We start from the raw sequence: 9,870 nt of genomic DNA, 5'->3' as shown, positions 1-9,870 counted from the left end.
TCACTTTTCCTAGAAGTTGAGAGAAGTTCTACTGTAGCTCTTATGAGATTAGGTTTCTATTTATTCGATTTATAGTACTGTATGTTTGCTTCCCTAATTTTCTTTCTTTAAGATTCTCAAATTTTCCCTTTTTTATTTTCTTCTACCTTACTATGAAAATCCATCTTGCAAGCCTCTCTCCAAACAGAGAACTCTGATTTTGTAACTGGCCTCAATGCAGCACATTCCTCCCCTACTGAGTTTTTCTAATAGAGATGATCAAATTGCCTTCTCTGTTGGAATACTTTAACAGACATGTTTCTCCATATTTTGCTTCTGTTGGCGAAACACATTTATGACTTCTGTTATTTTCAGGTCTTTAAAATCACCTGTCTATCAAGAAAATTGTTATCAGCTTAGGATATACTTTAGCACTCTACCTCCAATTTTGTTCTACTTGTAAGATTTTAAAAACATTTCTATTCCTCCGATAATTTTTTAAGTGGAAAGGACATTTTTAACATCCTGCATTGTTATTTTATATTTTTCACTAAACGTGTACCTACTATATATTTCTTACCATGCAGTGTGCCTTCCTTGGGCCCACCCCTTCTTAACAGTTCGAAAACCCAAAAGATGACCTTTGCTGCTTCTAAATAACATTTTGGCTGTATGTTCCAATAGATATTTTTGTTGTTGTTCAAATAATCATAATATATTCAATATTGCTCTCTCTCTTCTGTCTTTTGAGTAGCCTTTTGGTTTCCATATGTAAAATGTCGTTTGTGTCGTCCCACATCTCATCTGGTCTCAGTCATTAATCTTCACTCATCAGTCTTTTATTCCTCAAGTTTATTCTTTACAGTTTCTCAGCTCTGTGATCTAGGTATTTTGGCTAGCTTCTACTTGGATTTGAGCAGTTGATCATCTGTCCCACAGTTAACCCATGGCTGTGTTTTGACTAATGAGCTTCTCCACTATTTCTTTCTATGGATGTGATTTGCTTTTCGTTTGTTCCATTCAGAAAGTTCCATATGTATAGTTTCCATTTCTTTTGTTTAATAAGGAATTTGTTTGAATTCATCATTAGTCTCAAAATTTTATCGGTAAACTTGTGTGTCATTTCTGTCACTAAGGCTGCATTTTCCAAATACTTATATTGTTCCCAAATTTTACATTCATCTGTGTACATGATTGTATGTATTGTTGATCAATGTCAGGCTGCAAAAGGTATGGAAAATTTTCTAATGTATATATATATATGTATGTATGTATGTATATTTAGTTAATTGTATTGATGCTACCACGGTTTCAAAATATTTTCTTCTTGAATTCCTTGATATCACCTGCCCGTATTCCCTCCCTCTCCCACCCTCAATTTCGTTATTGTGGAAAACAGAACCTGGATGAAAGTGTAAGCAACCTTACCTCTATACTCCTGACTTCAGGGCTTGGGAGACCAGTGCTAGTGTTAGAAGAAAACCTCCAAGCCCCAAGGATAAAGCTAGAGCTGAAATGCACAATCTCCAGATAGAGTTTTCTCCACAATGCCCTCCAGTAAGATGTTAGTGTACAGCTCCTACAGGCGCCTAACTTCTTGCTACTCAGCTAAAAGATGCCTAGCTTTAAAAGCAATCAGGTTCCCTTTGTTGCTTTCACTCAAGCAATCAACTATCACTTTGTCTCTTAAATTCCCTCTGGATGGGTCCTAAGGGATGGTTGTATAATTGAAGGGCAGACATAAAAAGGCTTTGTATTCTTTCACCAATTTATATAGTGTCAGGGCATGCAGCCCCGCTCCCACTCCTTACACACAGGGACGCCTACCTACTTAACAAGGTAGGCAGTGTCTTTACCCTGAATGTCCCTGAAGTAATTGGGTGAGCAACTAAAGACCAGTGCTGAGGCTGAGGGCAAGTGAGGGAAGTAACTATCCACTGAGCAGGGAGAACAATAACACCATATCTGCTCTTATAGATAAAGCTGCTCGCAGATGGTAATAGTCATGTGCTTATATGAGGCATCATTAAGGTAGCACTGTAATGAAAGGATATTGTGGGGATGATTTTTAATTAGGAGAATGTAATTGGAGCTCTTCTCCAACTTACAAATGTGAATGCTTCCCTCCAACCAGATACCTGGCCTTGCAATCTTTAATTCTGAGAATAATTGGTCTGCCTCCACTCTCTTCTTGAGCTGCAGTTTCCCACAGCCTGATACTTATCATGAAGTGTTCTAAAAGAGTTCAACATATTCCCACATTCACATCAGTCTGCCCTGTTGTCCATGCCTTCTGGAGGCTCACACACCTCGCTACTATATAAACTCACTGTTAAATCACCTCACTATCTTATCCAGCATCGGATATGAAGCCACTCTACCCAGTTTTTGCTGTCTGCTTTATCTTCCTTAAGTGCACACGCTATTCTTAAGGGCCTTTTGACTCTGGGGCTGGATCCCACACTTCGTTTGCTTAAACAATTGGTGCACAAATCTAAATAATACTTTTAGTAACTGGTCTTACTTGCAGGCATATGAATATTAACCTTCCGCTGACAGAATTACACTTTAGGGAAGATCTTACCATGTACTTTTTGAAGATGGATATGATTTTAGTCTTCTTTAATTTGTCACTCCCAGCCTTATAAACCACTTGACTATCTAATTAAAAAGAGCCAGTATCAGTCTATTTAGTTGAATAATTCATACACTATCAATTTTTAAACATTACATTTTGTTTTAACAACTTGCAATTTTTTCTTGATAATATTTCATATATTCCATCTTCCAATTATTAGAGGATGTTTACAGCTACTTTTTCTCATTTTCAGTCATGCCATGTCAACCACAGAAGCTCCCCAAAGCTCTCCTACATCCACATCATTACTGTTGATTGTACTTTGAGGATTTAGTACTTCTTCAGTGTTATTTCATTGCCATTAAACTTGAGGGGTGCATGTTCCAGAAGTAGATCACCGGGTCTTCCTCCCAGTCCTTGTTTCTGGAGATTCTACTAAGACCTGTACACCATGGGTGGTCCTGCTTGTGTTTGAAACACTGGGTGGCAGTGCTTCTGGCATCACAGCAACATGCAAGCTACCACAGGACAACACTGAAAGATGGGTGGTGTCAGCTAGAATACAGGCTCCAGAAACATAACCAATATGTTTCTGTACCATAGTACCTTTCATATATACCTGTAAAAATAGTTTTCTCCCAAGTAGAACATTCTACATTTTTCACATTCCCAACTTTGTCTAGTACTTAGTTGTCTTTCATTAATGATTGATGAAATGAATACATCTGACCTCTAGCAACTGGAATTAACAAGCCTTATCACATCTGTGGTCTATTGGTCTCGATGTCTCCCTTCTATTATGTTTGTTGTACATTTTCATGCCCCTCTTTATGCAAATACCAAATCTGTGCTCATTCATCACTTTCATATCCAACCTGATTTCTACAATAACTTTACTCTTTGGATTGTTTACACTGTTGTATTACTTCCAATGGGAAATAAACATTAAGCATAGTGTTTTATTCATATAAGAGGGTTGTCACTAAAGATCTACTTTGTATCAATGCATATTTTAAGAGACCCGTTGTCAATCAAAATGTTGAAAAGAGTCCATGTTCTTTTCTTTTATAGAAATCCACAAAGATGATGATCATTTGCTTGAGCACTTGCAATGTGAAAGATGCATAGACAGAACGGAACGGTGTTATAAATTTAATACATTGGAAATTATTGTTTCTCAACACCAAAATAATTTTCCTCCAAAGGAAAATGATGAGATGTTTGGCTTACATGAAAAAATCATAAAATCAGATTTAATCATTCCTGAATTAAATCAGAATAGAAGCAATAAAATACAGAAGTCAGTTGTGCTCAGTGAAGATGAGGAAACTTTTCTCCATGTTGAACAAGAGCAATATTGTACTGAAAAGAAATTCCCTGAGTGTGAACAATCCAGACTCATGAAGTCACAATGCCATCAGCATCAGAAATCTGATGAAATTGAGAAACCACATACAGGTGATAAATGTGGGACAACCTTCATCGAGGAGTCTGTGCTCTATGAGCACCGGATCACTGATACACTAGATAAGAACTATGAATGCAGTCAGTGTGGGCAAAAATTCAAGAAAGTGTTCAAAATCAATGAACATCAAAAAGCCCATGAAGGACAAAAGCAATGTGGCAAAGATTATCACAGTAAATACTACCTCAAGGGATATCGGGAAACTCTTGTGGCAGGGATGCCCTATATATGCAGTGAATGTGGGAAAGGCTTCACCAGGAAGACTGATCTTACTGCTCATCTGCGAACTCATACTGCAGAGAAACCCCATGTATGTGGTCAATGTGCAAAAGCCTTTATCAGGAAGATGGACCTCACTATTCAACAGCAAAGTCATACTGGAGAGAAACCCCATGTCTGTGGTGAAGGTGGCAAAGGTTTCAGTCGGAATGCACATCTCAAAAGTCATCTACAAATTCATGCAGGAGAAAAACCCTATGTACTTGGTGAGTGTGGTAAAGCTTTCAACCAGAAGCAGCACCTTAGAGCACATCAGATAATTCACACAGGAGATAAACCCCATGTATGTGGTGAATGTGGCAAAGCTTTTATCGGGAAGAACGTCACTGTTCATCAGCGAACTCATACTGGAGTGAAACCACATGTGTGTGGTGAATGGGGAAAAGCCTTTATCAGGAAGACTGCTCTCACTGTTCATCAGCGAACTCATACTGGAGAGAAACCCCATGTACGTGGTGAATGTGGAAAATCCTTTACTAAGATGAACAAGCTCAGTGTTCGTCAGCAAACTCATACAGTAGAGAAACCCCATGTATGTGGTGAATGTGGAAAAGGCTTCATTCAGAAAACACAGCTCAAAACTCATCTACTAACTCATACAGGAGAGAAACCCCATGTATGTGGTGAATGTGGAAAAGGCTTTATCAAGAAGACTTCTCTCAGTGATCATCAGCGAACTCATACTGGAGAGAAACCCCATGTATGTGGTGAATGTGGAAAAGGCTTTATCAGGAAGACTTCTCTCAGTGATCATCAGCGAACTCATACTGGAGAGAAACCCCATGTGTGTGATGAGTGTGGAAAAGGTTTTATCTTGAAGACTGTGCTCTCTAATCATCAGCTAACTCACACTGGAGAGAAACCCCACGTATGTGGTGAATGTGGCAAAGGTTTCAACCGGAAAGCACATCTTAAAACTCATCTACGAACTCATACTGGAGAGAAACCCTATGTATGTGGTGAAGGTGGCAAAGGCTAAATGAGGAAGACTGCTCTCACTGTTCATCAGCGAACTCGTACTGGACAGAAACCCCATGCATGTGGGGAATGTGGAAAAGCCTTTACCTGGATGGCTTTTCTCACTGATAATCAGCAGACTCATACTCGATAGAAACCGTACATATGTGGTGAATATGGAAAAGGTTTTATCTGTCCCATCCCGTGGGACATCAACAACGTGGGAACCTGAAAGAGGGACTGGGAATGAAGATGGGTAAGGGCGAGGAGAGATGGAAGCACGATAGGAATTTGATCAAGCCTCCTTTATTGAGTTGAGAGCAGAGGTTTAAATTGCCAGCGAAGGGCGGGCACCATTATGTCACATGTAAAGTAAGGTACAACTGAGGTAGCCAATAGTCGTGCATTGCCAAATAAGGAAGAAATGGCCGGCAACTGATCGAACAGATAAGTATGCTAATGAAGCATACCTGGTGCCTGGGAGGTGGATGCCATCAGTCATATATTGACCAATGAACATAGCAGCTGCTAGTGAAAGAGCACCAATCCTAGCAAGGGTCAAGGCAGCCACCCTCTGGCGGGAATGGAACAAAGGGCAGTAAAATCTCAGGGCAGTTTGTATGGCAGAAAACTGAGAGTAAATTCATAAAGGTCGTACATCGCTTAAATCCAGGGTGGGGGGACACACACAGTTCCCTACATTTATCAGATAGAAGGACCTCAGTGTTCATCAGGGAACTCATACTGGAGAGAAACCCCATGTGTGTAGTGAATGTGGCAAAAGCTTCCTTCAGGAAGGAAATCTCAAAACTCAGCTACAAATTCACAGGAGAAAACCGCTATGTATGTGGTGAGTGTGGTAAAGCTTTCAGCCAGAAAACATACCTTATAGCACATCAGAAACTTCACACAGACGCTAAACCCCATGTATGTGGTGAATGTGGAAAGCCTTTTTCAGGAAGAATAAGCTCATCGTTTATCAGAAAACTCGTGCAGAGAGAGAAACTCCATGTATGTAGTGAATGTAGCAAAGGCTTCATTCAGAAAGCACATCTCATAACTCATCTATGAATTCTTCGTGGAGAAAAGCCTTAATATGTGTTGAGTGTGGTAAAGCTTTCAGCCAGACGTGATGCCTTACAGCACATCAGAAATTTCACAAAGGAAAGAAGCCCTTTGCATGAATTAAATGTAGAAAATCTTATATGTGGAAGTCAGGTTTCCTTAAACATTAGACAATTTCCAAGAAGAAAACCTTTCATTGGAGTTAGTGTAACAAAGTTTTCAAAACAGAGGAAGAGGTGCTAGAGTTTGGCCTGGGCAAGCGTGGAAACAGACAATTGTGACCATATGGGGATCCATGTTCTGCATTGCTGTCCCTCTACTGGCATGACCACCCTTGTGGGGAGAAGACCTTCCAGACTTCCACAGAGTTCATAGGTACCTCATTGCTCTTCCAACTTTCAGTACCCAAAAGGGAACTGAACCTGGTGTTTCTGGATCACAGCTATACCAAGCAGAGTGCCCACCAGATGACACGTGTACCTGCCCCACCTGCATGCTCTTTGTTAGCTACCGGAGACAGCACAGAAGTACCATAAAATAAGAATAAAGAGAATAGAAGATGTATGGGGACAATTATTCCAAAGGATGAATGGAACACAGTGAACCTCAGACTCCACAACCGTGAGACCAGAAGAACTAGATGGTGCTCACCTTCCACTGCTAATTACTCTGAAAGGAATCACAAAAGAGAGTCCTGAGTCGAGTGGGGAAGAAAGTGGAACAAACCAAAACCATTAAATAGATCAGGCTTACTGGTCTGCTGGAAACTTGGAATCTACAGATTGTGGCCTTTAGCGATGTTTCACTCTTGGACCTGTACTCACTCCTCTGCCTCAGCTTTCAGCCCAACAATATATAGACTTGGAGGGGAAGAATAACATACACTCCCTGGAAAATCAACCATACAAAATCAAAAGAAAAGCATTTGCTTATGGCTAAAAACACATAAAAGCTAGAAGAAACATGAAAGAAGGATGTATAGTATAAAAGGACAGGGAGGGGGCAGAAGTGCGAAGAAGGCTGGTACATCTTGGGGACTGCAATCAATGTATGAACTGATGAATAGAAAACCAATTTACTCTGTTAAGTTTTAAATCATAAAAAAACATTTAAAAAAATTTAAACGCTTATGTCTCATCAATGATTTCAGGTAGGATAGTTACCATGAAACTGCATTGAATGTGGGTAAAACTTTTACCTGTGCTTCTAAGTTTTCTTCACAGAAACACACAAAACTGAAAACATACAAAATTCACTCAAGATAGGAAACTACAGGAAGTCATGTGCCATCTCATACCAGTGATCTCAATAAGAAGGAAAGCTCTGGCAATATAGTGACTTTGCAAATACCCTCTTTGGTTTCTCTCAGTGTGTCACTAGACTACATTGGGATGTTAACGAATGTAGTTCTGATTGGCTGGCCTTTAGCCCGAAAGGAGTCATGTGACAATAGAGGATTTGTACAGCAGAGAAACCATATGAATACAGGGCATGTGGCAGTGCGTATGCATTTAGTGATTGGCAGTTACTGCAGTATCCAATTATATTTTCTTTGATGTTCCCCAAAGCTCATAGGATAAACTGACGCAGTGATTGGACAGAAGGGCTGAACAAAATGTCTGTCACAGTGTATGACTGCAATGTAAATCCTGCAGGAAATCATGAATACAGCTACTGGGAAAGCCTGATAGACTCATCCTGTGTGCATATGTACCTTGATACCAAGACCAATATTTCATTTTACATTTGATCATTCCTTTGACCCATATTAACTACATTAACTGGAGAAATACTGTGACCATAGAACAGGAATGTGAATGGCCTTGCTCCCATGCAGAATTCTTTGGAAGGTGGATTATTCAGATGCAGTTAAGTTAAAATATGACCCTTTATCTTTTGAGAACCTTTTTCACCCATTTTAAATCTTGCAGTTTTAAACATTCCTCTTATTTTCAACTGAGCTTTACCTCTGTTTTAGTATGTTGTTTTTAAAAATATATTGCTTTGTGTATGAATTCCATGGTGTCTAATTGTGGTATTGTTGGATCAAATGGGACTTCAAGCTTTGGTTATTTTAAGTAGTGCCACATTGATTTCCACAGTGGCTGTATGTATCTCTAAGTCCACCGCCAGTATATATGAATCCCAATCCCTCCATATCCTCTCCAGCATTTGTTGTTTTGCTTCTTTGTTTTGGGCTTGCATTGCAGGGGTTAAGTACTATCTCATTGTGGTTTGAATTTGCATCTGAAGGCTAGTGAGCATGAGCATTTTTTATATGTTTGTTAACCATCTGTATTTCATTTTTGGTGAAGTTAATCATGTGAACTTCATTTGCTTATCATTATTAATCATTTGTACTTCAATTTTTTTCATATCTTTTCCCCATTTTTTATTTGGTTTCTTGTTATTTTCTTATTGAGATATAGAGTTCTGTATTTTTTTGTAATTATTCCTTTGGCTGATGTGTCATTGATTTAAAAAAAATTCCCTGTCCATGGGCTCTCATTTTACTCTTCTCATGCAGTCTTCTGATGTGCATAAGTAATGCAATTTTTATTTATGTCCAAATTGGGAGTCTTTATTCTAGGTGGTGGCCTTTGGGAGGATTCAAACCTCAATTAAAGTACTCAAAGCTGAAAATTATATTCAGGTGGGTCTATAAGGGCAAAAACCGCTGCTGGTTTGGCGATCAGGAGTGGTTGAGGCTATTACAAAGCTTTCAGTGTGTAAGCAGGGAGGTTGGAGGTTTCACATTCCTTTCAGCACGCAGTTTACAGACGCTAAGATAAGCGTAAATTTTTCACTTTGTGAGGCAGAGTGGAATGGGGTATGGAAAATGTGCACATTCTGAGAACAGGAAGATATTGACATTTGAATAATAAAACATTGCGATGGCGCAAAACTGGGTGTGGTAGACAAAGAGGTTACATACTTTAGTGATGAAAGAGGCCAGAACAGCATTTTAAAAATTCTAAAATGGGGCATGAGTTAAGCTTAAGAGTTCTTTACATCAATTATGTAAAGCACATTTGTACATTCATTTCCCTCATCATTCTCAAAGCATTTGCTCTTCACTTAAGCCCCTGGCATCAGTTCCTCATTTCACCCCTCACTCTGCACTCCCCCTTACTCATGAACCCTTTACAATTTATAAATTATTGTCATTTATTACACAGTCCGATGTCTCCACCCACTTTTCTGTTGTCCCTGCCCCAGGGAGGAGGTTATATGTAGATCCTTGTAATCGATCCCCATTCCCACCCTCACCCCTGCCACTCTCCACCCTCCTGGTATTGCCGCTCTCACCACTGGTCCTGAAGGAATCTTCCGCCCTGGATTCCCCGTGTTTCCAGTTCCTCTCTGTACCAGTGTACATATTTTGGTCTAGGCAGATTTGTAAGGTAGAATAGTGATCATGATAGTGGGTGGGGAGGAAGCATTTAGGAACTAGAGGAAAGTTGTATCATCTTTCCTACCCTGCACCCTGACTGGCTGATCTCCCCGCGATCCTTCTCTAAGGGGTTGATGTCCAATTGCCTACAGG

This window comes from Tenrec ecaudatus, chromosome 15, assembly GCF_050624435.1.
Source record: "Tenrec ecaudatus isolate mTenEca1 chromosome 15, mTenEca1.hap1, whole genome shotgun sequence".
In the NCBI taxonomy this organism is placed as follows: Eukaryota; Metazoa; Chordata; class Mammalia; order Afrosoricida; family Tenrecidae; genus Tenrec; species Tenrec ecaudatus.
The sequence above is the reverse complement of the archived record's forward strand: the minus strand, read 5'-3'. Positions refer to the sequence as shown.